The sequence below is a fragment of the Oryctolagus cuniculus genome, chromosome Y (genome assembly GCF_051225735.1).
Source record: "Oryctolagus cuniculus isolate XC-2025 breed Fujian yellow rabbit chromosome Y, ASM5122573v1, whole genome shotgun sequence".
Lineage (NCBI taxonomy): Eukaryota > Metazoa > Chordata > Mammalia > Lagomorpha > Leporidae > Oryctolagus > Oryctolagus cuniculus.
The window spans coordinates 11,154,696-11,171,807 of record NC_142889.1 but is presented as its reverse complement, the minus strand read 5'-3'; the positions used below and the strand labels follow the sequence as shown (position 1 = coordinate 11,171,807).

The following is a 17,112-nucleotide window of genomic DNA, read 5'->3' as shown; positions in this document are numbered from 1 at the left end:
CAGGTAACCACCCTCCCCTCCATGACCCATAATACTTCCCAGGAACACTAGCCAAAGTGGATCAGAAGTAAAGCAACTGGGACTTGAATCAATGCTCTGATATGGGATACTGGCATCACAAGCAGTGACTTATCTTACTATACCATAATGTTGGCTTCTAAGAATATTTAAGTAAACTTGTTAAGTAAAATTATTTAAATAAAATTCTAGATTTACATTATGAGAAAATATTGAAAACATAGATTTTAATTGATTTTTACTACTAGTTTAGGAGTTACTTTTGGTCCAGATAGTATCACAAATTGATATATTTATAATAATGTATAAATACATATATATTCTGTACAACTTCTGTTATTTGAATATTTAACCAAAAATGCACCACATAGAATCCAGATGAAAGATAAAATAGACCTATTAGCCTTAGAAATCATACATTGCATACACACAATACATATGTTATGAAATCATTTACATATCTCATCTGATGCACCTTCCTGTAAATAATCAATAATGTGAATACTATATTCTTCCTCTCTTGAGTGTGTACTTTCATAATTCAGTCTTCTTCCAGATGAGACTCAGTCTTATCAGCTTAAATTGGAGAAGCAGAATTGAATCTTAGAATATCTGACTTTAATAAATCACAGCATATTTTTCATCTACCAATACATTTTAGAAAATGACATATTTAAAACACATGCAGAGTTATATATTTCCTGACATTTTCTAAAGCATTTATTTTCAATGCCACTATAAGAAACTATTAAAGAGAGAAGAAAAATTGCTCATCCAAAATCCAAAATATAGAAATCTGTACAACTTTGCCACAATCTGTACAAATTTATACCAGTTCCTAATTTACACAATAAAACATGACTAACAAAGTTAATGAAATAGATGGTGATTTGTGGAAAAGACTTTTAAATAATTAAGTCCAAGGAGAGTTACAAACCAGATCTACACTTTCTAAAATTAAGTTGTTTATTCAGTCTTAGAAAACTACAAACTAAGAAATATACAGAGAGCTGGCTGGTGCCTTGTCACTCCCCCTCTTCATGGAGGAACGACACAGGACCCTGCACTGTTCTTTTGTCTGCTCGGCCCTTCCCGGGTTTGCTGCTGGTCCTTCCCGGGTTGGCTACCGTCCCTTCCACCTCCGTGGAAGGGCGGTTCCCCCTGCCACTTTCCCCACTTCTGTGGGGGAGCGGCACACCGCCGGCCGGCTCTCTCGGGGGCTGCACAGGTGTTCCTTCAGATAGATGTTCCTGGTGCATGTTGTCTCTCTCCTCCTTTATAGTCCTCTTCCACCAATCCCAACTCTGCTACCCACACGCCGAGTACCCTGCTCTCCTCCAATCAGGAGCAGGTCCTGCTGTTTATTGGTTGAACTGGAGGCAGCTGTGTAGAAGCTGTTTGCTCCTCTCCCAGCACCATATTGTGGGAAAGCAGATGCATAGAATAAGTCTTAATTCCAGTAACAGTCTAGTCTGAGTTGCTCCCAGTTGCTCTCCACAGTGCCTGGTATTTTCTAAAGAGTCTTTTTTTTTTTTTAATTCTGTGGCCATGGAAGATTCTGGTCACTTGCTACTTTCAAGGCAAAAAAAAAAAAAAAATACAAGAGCTGACCATTTCCCCCGGTCATGCTTACTGGTCTGTATTTGTGTACATTTATAGATGTTTAAGTGCTAGCTAAAAGTCTTGTCATAAAATTCCCAGTACTACCATTTTAAAGACATTTATCTTTCCTATTGAGATACCAAAAATTAATGTTAATTTTCAAGCATTAATAGTGAAAACTTATCTGCAAGATATACTGCAGAGAAAGATTCATTGAAATATTGATTTTCATTAAAGTGACTGATATAAAACTTTAGGTTTAATGCCTTGGAGAAACTGAAACATAGGACTTCACTCCCTAGGAAATAAAATGATCATTTACTTGGTCTCAAAGGCTACTAAGTCATTGAAATGGACTGTACAAACCATGGCTTTTGACACTTAAAATTCTTTTACCATTCTATTTTGTGCAAGATCTTCAAAGCTGTGACATGTTTTAAGTTCCATAATGTATCCTCAAGAAAGCTCACCCAAAGCAAAAATCAAATTTGTCCATCCATTATAAGACATCTTTCCATAGCCTATATCTTAGCCTGATAGGCATTATCTTGTAATTTTTAGAAGGTTTTTTTTTCTACTTAAGAGAACCCTCCTTTGAGCAGATTCTTCTGTCTACCATTTGCACCTTGGTGCTGTTCTGAGTGCTTCCTCCTGCTGGTGAGACTTCCTATAGCACTCTGGTGGAGCCATCCTGTCCTACTCTGTAGGACACTTCATAGGCATCAGCCCAGAGTGCAAGTTAGTGTTCAGGGAGCAGCCTGAATAGCTCTTGACTGCTCAGTGCAATCAGAGGGTCCAGTTTCTGGTTGATGCTCACAGGAATATGTTGTAACGTGATCCCTTGCACAGCTTCTTTGGGAACCAGTGGAATGTGTAATGCTCTGCCCATGTCTCCTGCAGGCTCTGACTGAAGGTCTGCAGCTATCACTTGATCATGAGCCTCTTGGTGTGGAGGAACATGGAGATGATGAACTTGGTGGTGGTGATCTTGCCTATCATGAGGGTGGCCCAGGTGTAAAAGGGATGCATGGGGTTGCATCCAGGTGGCTGAGACTTCCCCTGGGATCCCTCCCAGGTGAGAGAGCTAAGAGGGAGTGAAGCACTGATGGCTACTGCCCTCGCCACTTCTTTGGAGTAAAAAACTTATTTTCAAGACAAGAGGTGATGGGAGAGAAGAGAGAAGCGACAGCAGCCTGGTTACAGTTCTGGGAGCCTCCCAGCCACCTATGCCTCCAGCTCTTTAACCTTCAAAACCTCAACAGTGGTGTTTTCACCTCTGAGTGGGAACAGCCTGATTTGTAGAGTGAAAGACACCTTCAGAGAAGTAGGACTCGAGTATTCCATCTTATTAAAAATAGGCATGTCTAGTGATATATATTATGTTCTTGAGATGGCAAGATCATTTTATGGAGATAATTTCATTTTATGAATATTTGAGCTCCTTTACTTCTAGATACTTCTGAAGGGAAGCAAGCACATTAGCTGTAACTTTTGGATCCTATAAGGGCTTCAAAGTGATCATGAAATAAAAACACAAATAAAGGGGTTTCATACAGTATAGATTTCTGAGTATGTTAATAAGTTATAAAAGCATGTCTAGTTGTTGAGAAATATAAAACATAAACAGTATGTACTTAGGGTCTGTCCTGAATGACTTCCATCTGCCCAGCTGAATCAGTGAAATATCTCATGGCTGCCAAGTGTTAGTGCTCTCCCAATGCACAGCTGACATTGGAAAAAATTCTAACCACACAGGGTACTGTTTCACAGTTTGCATTTGTCAAGAAAAGCAACAAAATAAAATATTTGCATTTATTATTAAAGACATGTCATAATTTTATGTCCAGAAATGCATTTATAAATTATTAATACAATATATAGATTCTGAAATGTAGGTGTAAGCCAGAGAAGCATCAACCTCAGTTAGAAAACAAAGAAAATGTTGAAATTACTACCTTGTACTTTAAAAATATTATTATTTAAATATATATAAATTATGAGTCATGGAAAATATAATATAATTATGGGCATACAGTATGATAATACATCATAACCAGAATCTATTGTTAAACTGACAGCTTCCTTTGCAGATGCTTTCTATTCATAGTCATTTTTTATGTAACTGGGTTTATATTAATGAAACATTTTATCATTCACACAGTATCGGTCAATAAATGGTGTTAGAACTATAAAAAATGAGAGTTATATGATTAGATTTATTATTATTTGGATAGCTTTAGATCATGTTATTCATGCATCATTATGAATTATAGCAAAAATGCAGGAGTTTAAGTGTCAAAATATTCACAATTAGCTATATACATATATTTCCATCTTGTGGTATAATTTGTATGTGATTTTATTCATTGAAAAATTACACTATGTACAAGGGATCCAACCATCACTATGTTTCTCTATGTGTTTGGAATTCAGAGAGCATGCTAAATTATCACGTGCCTTTAATCAATCTGTAATTCATAGATATTGTGATTCATATTTACTTTGTTTACATTTGTAGGCATAATAAATAAATTTTCATACTGAAACTCAAGATGGTTAACTTTCAATGATTCCAAGTATTTCTTCTTATGTTTTCCAGAGTATATGCATTTAGCTTCCAGTTTGCTTGCAACTCTTTTATTTCCTTTCCTATTGCTTTTTATAGAAAATGCTAGAGAACATGGATTAGTCAGAATTCTAAGTGTCATTCAAATTAGAATTTTGAAAAAATATGCAAAATTCTTTTTAAGTAAAATATGAATTTGATTCAAATTCTCAGAGTTAAAATCAAACCTTAAGGAAAAATGTTATTTGCTTGATTATGAACATTAGTGTTAAGGAATTGTTAAGTGGAAATATGCACAACATATATGTGTAACAGGTGGTAAAAATTCATGTTGCTGAATATAACTGAGATGGACAAACTATCTTGAATTCAACAAAAATGTATCTGAGATACTTATTCTAATTGATGCCATTATTTAGACAGAAAGAAAGTTGTGATTATAAAAATCAGATTTCCAGGTAATAGATGAACAACAATTCATGGAAATATGACAGATCTGAATAGTTAGAAGGCATGCTTGAGGAGAGAAATAGTAACAAGTTTATTGACTTTGTCTAAATAACTCAGTGTCATTGAATTCTCCAATTCAATGGTGATGGGTTTAGAATCTAAATGTTCTCTAACAAATAATAGACAGTCTGAACCAGAAAAAATTGTAATTCCTTTAATTCTTCTGGAAAAAGGGATCTGCCAGGTTCCTGTTGTTCTATGATTTCAGTCATACTGAGTTCTCAGACTATATAAGGAAGGGCTGCATAAGTAACCATCAATGAATAAAGTGAACTAGATGGTCATTGTGGCAGCTTGTCCATGCTTAATGTGGGCAGCTATGGACTGCAACTAGGATTCTTAGTTGAAATTTCCTTAAGCTTAAATGTAGATGAGTGTATTTCTCAAAACACTGCAAAAATCTAACAGCAGCTGCCTGTTAGCTACAGAGTTCATGTATTTGATTACCAAAGGCACAATGGCAACTAATTTCAGATATAGGAATCCATATACATTTTCATCATTCATGCCTCTGAAATTGCCTTATTTATCACTTAAGAAACACCCCACATAATTTCATGATTCGGTTTCTGTTTGAGGATTTCACCTGGCATATTCCTCCCATTGCCAGTAGCAGAGAGTAGTGTTCTTCACAAAGTAGCTCCTTGCTATAGATTATAATTAATTCCTAGTTGTGTGGCATCTCTTATAATTTCTCAGAGAAAAGTTGTCTCCATTTTGGAGATGGAGGGACTTAAATACTGGCTAGAAATCTAAAGTATGGAAACATTTATTCTCTTTTTTTATCCTTATATAGTCAATAAGAAATTAATCTTACTGAAAATGCTTTCGTATATCACCCTTTAAAATGCCCACAAAATGCTGGAAGTTGTAGGCACAATACAGTGGGGATATTGCAAAGGTACTATCCTCATAACTTGTAGGATTGCAAGACAGCCAAAATGAAAAGAGATGTACTGCTTTAGGCAAGGACAAAATAGCAGAAAAAAATGGAGGGATTGCATTCCCAGGAGAGAGTTGGAGACAAAACTGCAGTTGAAATTCTACAGATGTAAGAGTGACACTATGAGATAGTGCAGAAGATACAGCAATGAGTACAAACACAATATAGGATCCCACAACCATGAGCAACAGGACACCGCCAGCTTTGGAGAGTGAGGTGAGAGCAGGCTGCATGCAGCAGCCTATGCCTCTTGTGATATTGCCAGAGGGAGAGCCTGGCACCACACTGTCTTTGATTCCATCCTGGGGTCCTAATAGGAGCAGGGTACCATCTAACACAGTGAAGACAAAGGGCATTTCTTTCTCCCTTACCCCAACCAAGGCACCTGGTGGAAGGAGCCATTTTGACAACAGAGTGGGTGCAGCAGTACTTGTATGTGCCTGTGAGCCAGGGATGTTACCAGAGGGAAACATCCATGTTCCCCACAGACTTTGAGTCTGGCTGGGGGCTGAGCACCCATACAGGATTGTGAGGTGCCCCCAGCCTCTCAACATATTACAGGTTCCAATGCTCAGTATGCCAAGGAGGAGCACCCTCAGGTAGCTGGCTCTGGGAACATCTCTACTTTCTCTGTGGATGGGAAATGAAGAACACATTTTTTGAAAAAAGTAAACAAAATTGATACACACACCATTGGCCCAACTAACCAAAACAAAGAAGGAGAAGACACAAATCAATGGAATCAGAAATGAAAAAGGGGGTGTAACAACAAACACCACAGAAATAAAAAGAATCATCAGGAATTAACTACAAAATGTTATATGCCAGCAAAATGGAAAATATAGAAGACTTGGATAGATTCCTGGACACATGCAATTTACCAAAATTGAGTCATGAGGACATAGAAAATCTAACAGAATAATAACCAACATTGAGATTCAATCCATAATAAAGACCCTCACAACAAAGAAAAGTCCAGGACCAGTTGGCTTCACTGCTGAATTCTACCAGATGTTTAAAGAACGGCGTTTAATTCTTCTCAAGCTATTCAAAACATTTGAAAGGGATGTAATCCTCTTAAACTCCTTTTATGAAGCCAGTATCACCTTATTTCATAATCAGAAAAAGATATAACAGAGAACTACAGACATCCCTGATGAACATAGACACAAAAATCCTCAAAACATACTAGCCGATCAAATCCAACAACACATCAGAAAGATCATTCACCTGAACCAAGTAGAACTAAAGGCTGATATGCAAGGAAGGTTCAACATTCACAAATCAATGTGATCAATCACATTAACAAACTGAAGAACAAAAAAAGATTATCTCAACAGTGGCAGAGAAAGCATTTGATAAAATACAACATCATTTCATGATGAAAACCTTAAGCCAATTGTGTACAGAAGGAACATTCCTTAAGACAGTCAAGGCAATTTATGACAAACCCACAGCCAGCATCCTAATGAATGGGGAAAAGCTGGAAGCATTCCCACTAAGATACAGAACCAAACAAGGATGCTCACTCTCACCATTGCTATTCAATATAGCCCTGGAAGTATTAGCTACATCCAGTAGGCAAGAAAAAGAAATCAAGGGTCCAGTGGTATGGCTCAGTCAGTTAACACCCTGTTCTGAAGTGCTGGCAGACCATATGGGTGCCAGTTCAAGACCTGGCTGCTCCACCTCTGATCCATCTCTCTGCTATGACCTGGAATAGCAGTAGAAGATGGCCCAAGTCCTTGGACCCCTGCACCCACGTGGGAGACTTGAAAGAATCTCCTGGCTCCTGGCTTTGGATCAGCACAGCTCCGGCCATTGTAGCCAATTGAGGAGTGAACCAGTGGATGGAAGACCTCTCTCTCTACCTCTCTCTGTAACTCTGTCTTTCAAATGAATAAAATAAATCTTTTTTTAAAAGTGGCAGTATATAAAATTAACACACAGAAGTCAATAGCCTTTGTATAGAAAAATAATGTCATGGCTGAGAAAGACGTTTTAAGTTCACTCCCATTCACAGAAACACAAAATAATTTAAATGCCTTGGAATAAATTTAACCAAGGATGTGAGCGATTATATGATGAAACTTTTTAAAAAATGAATAAAATAGAAGAAGACACAAAAAATTGAAACATTTTCCATGTTCATGGATTGGAAGAATCAATATCATCAGAATGTCCATTCTACCAAAAGCAAATTACAGATTCAATGAGATCCCAATCAAAATACCAATGACATTCTTCTCTAATGTAGAAAAAAAAGATACTAAAATCATATGGAAACATTAGACACCCTGAAAAGCTAATGCAATCTTATACATAAAACCAAAGTTGGAGGCATTATGATGTCAGATTTCAAGACATACTACAGGACAGTTATAATCAGAAAACCTGGAACTGGCAAAAAAAATATGAGTGGACCAATGGAACAGCACAGAAACTCGATTAATCCATGCATCTACAACTAACTTATTTTTGACAAAGGAGCTAAAATCAATCCCTGGAGCAAGGACAGTCTCTTCATCAAATGGTGCTGGTAAAGCTAGATTTCCACATGTTTAAGAATGAAACTAGAACCCTACTTACACCTTACACAAAAATCCACTCAAATGGATCAAAGACCTATCTATGACCGAATACTATCAAATTATTATAGAACAAACTTGGGTAAACTTTGCAAGCCTTTAATATAGGCAAAGACTTTTTTGGAAAATACCCCCAGAAGCAGAAGAAATCAAAACCAAAATTGACAATGGGATTACTTCAAGCTGAGAAGATTTACATTGTAAAAAAAAAACAAAAACAAAAAAAAACAACATTCAGTAATGTAAAGAGGCACCTGACAGAATTGAAGAAAATATTTTCAAATTACACAGCTGACAAAGGGCTAATACCAAGGCTGTATAAAGAGTTTGAGAGATTCAACAACAACAACAAAAAATACACTTGAGAAATGGGCAAAGGGCTTTAGCAGGCATTTTCCAAGAGAGAAAATTCAAATGGCCAACATACACTTGAAAAATGTTCAGGATCACTAGCCATCAGGGAAATGCAAATCAAAACAAAAATGAGGTTTCACATCACATCAGTTAGAATGGATGTCGTACAGAAATCAGCAAATGACAAATGCTGGTGAAGGTGTGGGGCAAAAGGTACCCTGGTCGACTGTTGGTGGGAATATAAGCTGGTTCAAACACTGTGGTAGACAGTGTGGAGACACCTTGGAAACCTGAATATAGACCTAGGATATGACTCAGCCATCCTACTGCTGGGAATTTACCCAAAAGAGAAGTCAGTATAAGAAAGAGTTATCTGTAACTCCATGTTCATTGCAGCTCAATTCACAATGGCTGTAAATGTTCAAACCAAATTACCCAATCAAATGTCCATCAACCATTGACTGGATAAAGAAATCATTGTATATATACACTATGGAATACTATTCAGCTATTTCAAAAATCAAAATCTGTCATTTGCAACAAACTGGATGCAACTGAAAACCATTATTTAGTGAAACAAGTCAATCCCAGTAAGAGAGATACCATATGTTTTCCCTGATCTGACATAACTAATAGAGTACCTAAAATGTAATGTATTAGAGTGAAAAGGGCATTATAAGATTTGATGATTGTTTACAGCCCTTATCTCTTCTAGGTTTTTTTTTTTTTTTTTGCTCTCCATACTATTTGTTGAACTCTTTTATTAGTGTAGGGTTAACCTTATGGTGATTAAGTAAATTGAAAGCAGATCTTTGTAAACACTAAGAGTAGGAATAGGAGAGGGAGGAGGAAGGTTTGAACAATGGGTGGGAGAGATGGTGGTGTGAGAAGTATCACTATGTTCCTTAAACCTTATATATGAACTACATGAAACTTGTATAACTTAAATACATTTAAAAATATATGAAAATTAAAGAAAACCCAAAATAAATAAATCTTAACAGATAAATATTTTATAGAGTATGCAATAATTTAAATATTTTGTTTTTCATTTGGTTTAATATTAATATGTGTATATATGTGGATGAATATTTAGCAAAATTGTATTGATTCTTTTAGTAGGCATCTTTAACACTTCTTTTCCCCTTAGCCCTAAATAAGCCTAATAGCTATGCCTCATAAATATTTCTCAAATACACTATTATTTCTGTTTCTACCCATTACTATTAACCCCAAATTATTTTTCCTTATAAATATTAGAAAACTCCAAACTAATTTCTGATGATGTGAAAAATGACTTTCCTAGCAAATAGGCTAAAGGAGAGGGGGACTTAGAATTGAATGTAAATCACAATTTGTAAAGCATTGCTATGTATCACAAAAGAGATGAATTTTCCTGACATGCAAGAAACATAAGAGTATAAACATAAGAACCTAAACAAAAGAGCAATAAACTTTTTAAATGCCCATATATCAATATTAATACATCTGTTAAATCAAACAGTAATCTGGCATTGGGTTATATGTTCTAAAGATAAAAGAAAACTTGAATACTTCACCAAATTGCTTACTAAATGATGATGATCTGACCCTGACAAAACTGTGTGACTTTATCCTCCAAAGCCTCCAAATCCTGAGATGTAACTTCTGAAATGTTCATGGTTCTGCAGGCTGCTTTCTATCTTGTAAGAGTAGAACGCCAAACTTTATTGTCAATGTGACTGTTAATCTTTCTTCCATGGTCTTTAACATGTTTAGGGAAGTACCAACACAATTTGGCAACACTTTCAATGCTAGGGACCAGAGCTCTTCACTTAGTGATTTCGATTAATTTTTTGAGTAAAGGATGCTCAGGGAGGTGGTGAAGCATTATTTCCAAGTATATCTGAGGGTATTTCCAGAAATGCCTAACATTTGGATCAGTTTGCATAAAGATTCACCATCATTATTGTGGGCTAGTGTTGTACAAACCACTGAAGGTCCACACAGAACAAAATAGGAAAGGGAAAGCCAATTCCATCTCATTACTCTGGTGCTGAGACATCCCTGTTCTCTCCACTGACACCAGAGTTCCTGGTCCTTGAGCTTTGGTAATCTCATTCTGTTGAATGAGACTATGACTATAATTGGGTAAATCATAATTTGAATTGTAATAAAATTAATGGCTAATAATTTTGACTTGGCAGGTATACCAGTAACACTGTAAGGCAGAAACTATAATTTTTTTATATTTTGCAAAAAGAAACTAGGCCCAGGGAGTTTAAGTAGCATGTGAAGGTCACAAATGCTTTTCTTTTCTTCTCCAGAGAGAAACTATTGTACATAATGCATTTGAGCATGGGGTTTAGAGGCTTACAGATCTGGAATTATGCCTTATCCCTCTAAGTGCAGCAACAGTCATTTCTCATTTGTTTTCCACAAATGGTGGAGAAATAGAAATTTAAAGAAGTATATACCTCTTCCTTATCTACTCTGAAAACATTTTGACTTACTGGAAGTTTCGGTAGTGATTAATGGATAGATACCGACACATGGGTGAGTGAATAAAGACCTTTAGCTTTGTTATTTTCTGTCACTAGATGACACAAAAATGCCTAAACAAGTTTAAAGTCTTCTTTCTGGGACTCACAAAGCATACATAATAGTAAATAATCACTAGACTTTAATCCTAACCACTGAAGATTACAAGGGGATTCTACATTTTAAAAATATGATGGAAAGACTAATTTGAGTTCCTATTCGGTCTTTTTCTATGTATTCAGTATAATTTTAAAATTTTCCCTTCATTATTTCAAAATATTTTTTCAATTCTTTTTGATTTTCATTAATGTAAAAAGAACAGATTTAATATATTTCTGAGGTACAATTAGTGAGATAACCATACTTCACTCCCTTCCTTCTCTCCATCAACCAATGCTCCTCCTTCCATTCTTTTTTATTTAATCTTTGCAAAAGCACAATTTCAATCCATTGTATATTCACAGATTTAATGTACCACTAACAATAATAAGGTAGAAAGACCATAGTTTCATAGAAGTATGAACAAGGGCTAAAAACATCAAATTGTAAGATGTCCATTTCATTCCTATACATCTTTCATGCTTTGTAATAACTACAATATATTAGAGAAAACATGTATTTGTTTTTGGGATACTGGCTGATTTCACTAAGCATAATGTTTCTAGTTGCATCCATTTCTTTCAAAAAGCAGGATTTCATTAATTTTTAAGGCTGAGTAGTATGCAATCATGTACATGTACTAAAAAATCTTTTTGAATATTTATTTATTTGAAAGGCAGAATTATAAAGGGTGAGAGAGAGAGAGAGAGATCTTCCTTCTGTTGGTTCACTCCTCAAATGGCCACAGAAGCCAAGGCTGGGCCAGAATGGAGCCAGAAGTTTCTTACAAGTCTCCCACATGGGTTCTAGAGGCCAAGAACACAGGACATTTTTAACTATTTGGCCATGTGCATTAGGAAGGAGCTGGATCAGAAGTGGAGCATCAAGGACTTGAATGGGTGCTCATATGGGATGCCAGCACTGCAGATTCCAGTTTAACCTGCTGCAGAACAGCTGTGGCCCACATGTTTTCTTCATTGAGTCATCAATTGATGGATATCTGGGTGGATTCCATGTGTTAGCTATTTGTGAATTGATCTGCAATGAACATAAGGTTCATTTATATGATGATTTCATTTCATTTGGGTAAATTCCCAGGAGATGCATGACTGGGTCATATGATAGATCTGTTTTCAGATTTCTGAGTAATCTCCCTATTGTCTTCAATAACGATTGTGCTAGTTTACATTACCACCAAAAGCGTATTAAGGTAACGTCCCTGCGTCCTCACCAGCATTTATTATTTTTCTGATTTTTGGATTATTAACATTGTAACTGGGTGAGGAAAAATCTAATGTGGTTTTTATTTAAATTTTTCTGATGGCTACTGATCCTGAGCATTTTTTTCATTTGTTGTTATATTTCCTCCTTTGAAAAAAATGCCTGTTCATGTCCTTTACCAAATTCTTAACTGTATCTTGTTTTATTGTTGTTGAGATTTTGAGCTCTTTATAGATTCTGATAATTAATTATCAGTTTCATAGTTCACAAATATTTTCTTTCATTCTGTTGTGTCTTCACTGTGTCAAGTTTTTATTTTATATCACAAAGGCTTCTTAGCTTGATGTAATCCCATCTGTCTATGAGTTTTGATTGCCTGTGCTTATGGTTTTTTTTCCAAGAGTTCTTTGCCTATGTTAATGTGCAGAATTTCCACATTGTTTTCCTTTAGTAATTTGATGGTATCAGGTCATAGATGTAGATCATTGATCCACTCTGAGTTGACTTTTGTGTAAGGTGTAAGGTAAATGTCTTATGCTTCTGTGTGTGGAGATCCAATTTTCCCAGCACCATTTGTTGAAGAGACTGTCCTTTCTCCAGAGATTGATTTTAGCTCCTTTGTCAAAGATTTAGCTCCTTTGTCAAAGTTAGTTTAGATACATGGATTAATTTCTGGGGTTTCTATTGTGTTCCATTGGACTGCATGTCAATTTTTTTTGCCAGCACCTAGCTATTTGATTGTAACTGCCCAGTAGTATGTCTCAATCTGGTATTCTGATGCCTCTGGCTTTTTTTTTTTTTTTTTTTTTTTTTTTTTTTTTAAGATTGCATTAGCTGTTCCAGGTGTTTTGTGTTTCCATGTGAATTTTAGCATCATTTTTTCTAGATCTGAGAATATTGTTGGTATTTTGATTGGGATTGCATTGAAGCCTATAAATTGTTTTGGGTAATATGGACATTTTGAATATCTTAATTCTTCCAATTCACAAACATGGATGAATTTTAAATATATTTTTGTGCTTTCTTCATTTCCTTTTTAATGTTTTGTAATTTTGATTGTAGAGATCTTTCAAAACTATAATTTATTCCAAGGTAGTTAAATTTTTTGTAGTTATTATGAGTTGTACTGAATTTACAAATTGTTTCTCAGCCATGGCATTGTCTAGGTATAAGAAGGCTACTGATTTTTTGCTTTGCTTTTATACCGTTCAACTTTACCAAACTCTCTTATGAGTTCCAATATTCTTCAGTGGACTCTTTTGATTCCTTTACATATAAGATCATGACATCTACAAACAGGGATAATCAGATTTCCTCCTTTACAAATTGTATATTTTTGATTTCTTTCTTTCTCCTTTTTTTTTTTTTCCTAATGGCTCTGGTTAAAACTTCAGGACTATATTGAATAGCACTTGTGAAAGTGAACTACTAAGCTGATCTTCTGTATATTAAGATAATCGAAAATGAATCTTGATGTGAATGGAAGGGGAGAGGGAGTGGGAAAGGGGAGGGTTGCGGGTGGGAGGGACGTTATGGGGGGAAGCCATTGTAATCCATAAGTCATACTTTGGAAATTTATATTCATTAAATAAAAGTTAAAAAAAAAGAAAGTGAACATCCTTATCTGGTTCTGGACCCCAGTGCAAATGCTTCCAACTTTTCCTCATTCAGTGCATTGCTGGTTGTAGGTTCGTCATATAGTTCCTTGATTGTGTTGAGGAATGAATGTTCCTCTATATCCAATGTGCTTAAGATTTTTAGAATGATAAAATGTTATATTTTATCAAATGCTTCATTTGCATGTATTGAAATAACCATGGTTTTATTCTTCAGCTTAATGTGATGTATCCCATTTATTTATTTGCATATGTTGAAACATAAATCTCACTTGGTCCAGGGCAAGTGAGATTTATGACCATTCTGATGTGTTGTTGGATTCGATTAGCTAATATTTTATAGAAGATTTTTGCATCTGTGTTCATCAGGGATATGGTTTATAGTTCTCTTTCTTTGCTGTATCTTTTTCTTGTTTTTGACTTAAGGTGATGTTGGCTTCATAGTAGGAATTTGGGAGGATTCCCTCCCTTTCAATTGTGAAAATTTCAGAATTAGAATTAGAATTAGTTATTCTTTAAAAGTCTTGTGGAATTCGAGTGTAGCCATGTGGTCCTGGACTTTTCTTTGTTGAGAGGGTCTTTGTTACTAATTCACTCTCCATCCTGCTTACTGTCCTATTTAACTTTTCTGTGTCTTCATGACTCAAGTTTGATAGATTGTAAGCTTCTAGAAATCTATGCATTTCTTGTAGATTTTCCAATCTGTTGGCATATAGCTGTTTGCAGTAATTCATGATGATTCTTTTTATTTTTGTGGTTGTTGTAACATTTCTTTTTTTCTTTTTTTAAAGTTTTTTTTTTTTTAATTTATTTGAAAGTCAGAATTACACCGAGAAAGAAGGAGAGGCAGAGATAAAGAGAGTTGTCTTCCTCTGGTTCACTCCCCAGTTGGCTGCAATGGCTGGAGTTGTTCTGATCTGAAGCCAGGAGCCAGGAGATTTTTATGTCTCTCATGCAGGTGGATCAGCCCAAGGATTTGGGCTACCTTCTAATGCTTTCCCAGGCCACAGCAAAGAGCTGGATCATAAGTAGAGCATCAGGGACTCAAACCAGCAACCTATGGGATGCCAGCACTTCAGGCAGCAGCTTTTTCATCTTTGATTTTGGTAATTTGGGCCTGCTCCAACCAAGGAGGTATGAATTTTATTTATTTTTCAAAGCACTATTTCTTCATTTCATTGATTTTTTGCATTATTACATAATGACCTTATTTTGTCTTTTTTGATGGTTTCTTTTTTTAAAAAGTTTTATTTATTTAGTTGAAAGTCAGAATTACACAGGGCGGGGAGATTGGCTGCAACAGCCACAGCTGCACCAATCTGAAGCCAGGAGCCAGGAGCCTCTTCCCGGCCTCCCATGTGGGTGCAGGGTCCCAAGGACTTGGGCCATATTCTACTGCTTTCCCAGGACATAGCAGAGAGCTGGATTGGAAGTGGAGCAGCCGGGCCTCGAACCAGCACCCATATGCTGGTGCTTTAGGCTAAGGCATTAACCCGCTGCACCACAGCACTGGTCCTTCTTTTTCTTAAGATTTATTCATCTATTTGAAAGTCAGAGTTACACTGAGAAAGGAGAGGCAGAGAGTTCTTCCATATGCTGGTTCACTCTCCATTGGCTGCAATGGCCAGAACTGCACCAATCCAAAGCCAGGAGTCAGGAGCTTCTTCTTGGTCTCCCATTTGGGTGCAGGTCTCCAAGGACTTGGGCTCCAAGGACTTCTACTACTTTCCCAGGCCATAGCAGAGAGCTGGATCAGAAATGGAGCAGCTGGGACATGAACCGGCACCCATATGGGATGCCAGCACTGCTGGCAGTGGCCTTACCCTCTTTGCCACAGCACTGGCCTTGACAGTTTCTGTATTAAAGTCTATTTTCTCTGGCTTGGCACCCACACAACTGAGCATACTCCAAGTAGGGCTCTGGTGACTCACTGCTGGCAGACCCTTGGGCTGAGGCCAGACACTCTTCATCCCTTCCACCTCTGACATGCTGTTGGCTTAGTCTGTGTATGTGTGGTAATACCATGTCTGCTCCACTGTCAGCCATAGTGCCTTGCACCAGGAAGGATGCCACTGTGGTAATTTTCCTTCATGATTGGAAGATCCTGGACAGGATGGGCAGAAGCCTTTGCAGGTAGCACAAGTTCACATGCCAGATGTATCAGCCTGCATGTACCCATTGTGCCTGTTGCATTAAATATAAACATGGCTATGCCTTTTTGGTTTGATAATATTGGACTTTCACCAGGCTCACTGGAGAATGAATCTGGAATTAAACAAGCAACAGAAAATGTAAAGGCTTTGATAGATCAAGAGGTGACAAGTAGCATTGCTTCTAACAGAATTATTTTGGGAGGATTTCCTCAGGGAGGAGCTTTATATACTGCTCTTACCACATATCAGAAACTGGTGTCACTGCACTCAGTTGCTGGCTTCCACTTCGGGCTTCATTTCCACAGGGTCCTATCAGTGGTGCTAATAGAGATGTTTCTATTCTCCAGTGCCATGGAGATTGCAACTCTTTAGTTCTACTCATGTTTGGTTCTATTACTGTGGAAAAACTAAACACATTGCTAAATCTGGCCAGTGTGACCTTTAAGGCCTATGAAGGCATGAGTCACAGTTCCTGTCAGCAGGAAATGATGGATGTCAAGGAATTCATTGGTAAAATCCTACCTCCAATTGATTGAGTCATTAAGAGGACTGTGTAGAAGTACACCAGTATCACTGACTCTGATAATTTTTAGACAAGGCCATGGTCAAAGTGGAAGTTATCTCCTCCCTTCAGAGAAAGGTACCTCCTTCTTTGATGACCCATTCTTTCCACTGTACTAAAACAGTATTTTTCACTTTATGATTCTGTGTGGGAGCAAACTGTTGAAATCTTTACTTAATGTCTGCTAAACTGATCTTCTGTATATAAAGAGAATCGAAAATGAATCTTGATATGAATGGAAGGGGAGAGGGAGTGGGAAAGGGGAGGGTTGCGGGCGGGAGGGACATTATGGGGGGGAAGCCATTGTAATCCATATTCTGTACTTTGGAAATTTAAAAAAAAAGAAGTACACCAGTATCA

At 36.7% G+C, this 17,112-nt stretch overlaps 1 pseudogene; it reads left to right on the top strand.

Annotated features, from left to right (window-relative positions):
- The first annotated feature begins 16,045 nt into the window (after positions 1-16,045).
- LOC149119225 (acyl-protein thioesterase 1-like) lies at positions 16,046-16,726 on the top strand (annotated as a pseudogene).
- The last annotated feature ends 386 nt before the right edge of the window (positions 16,727-17,112 follow it).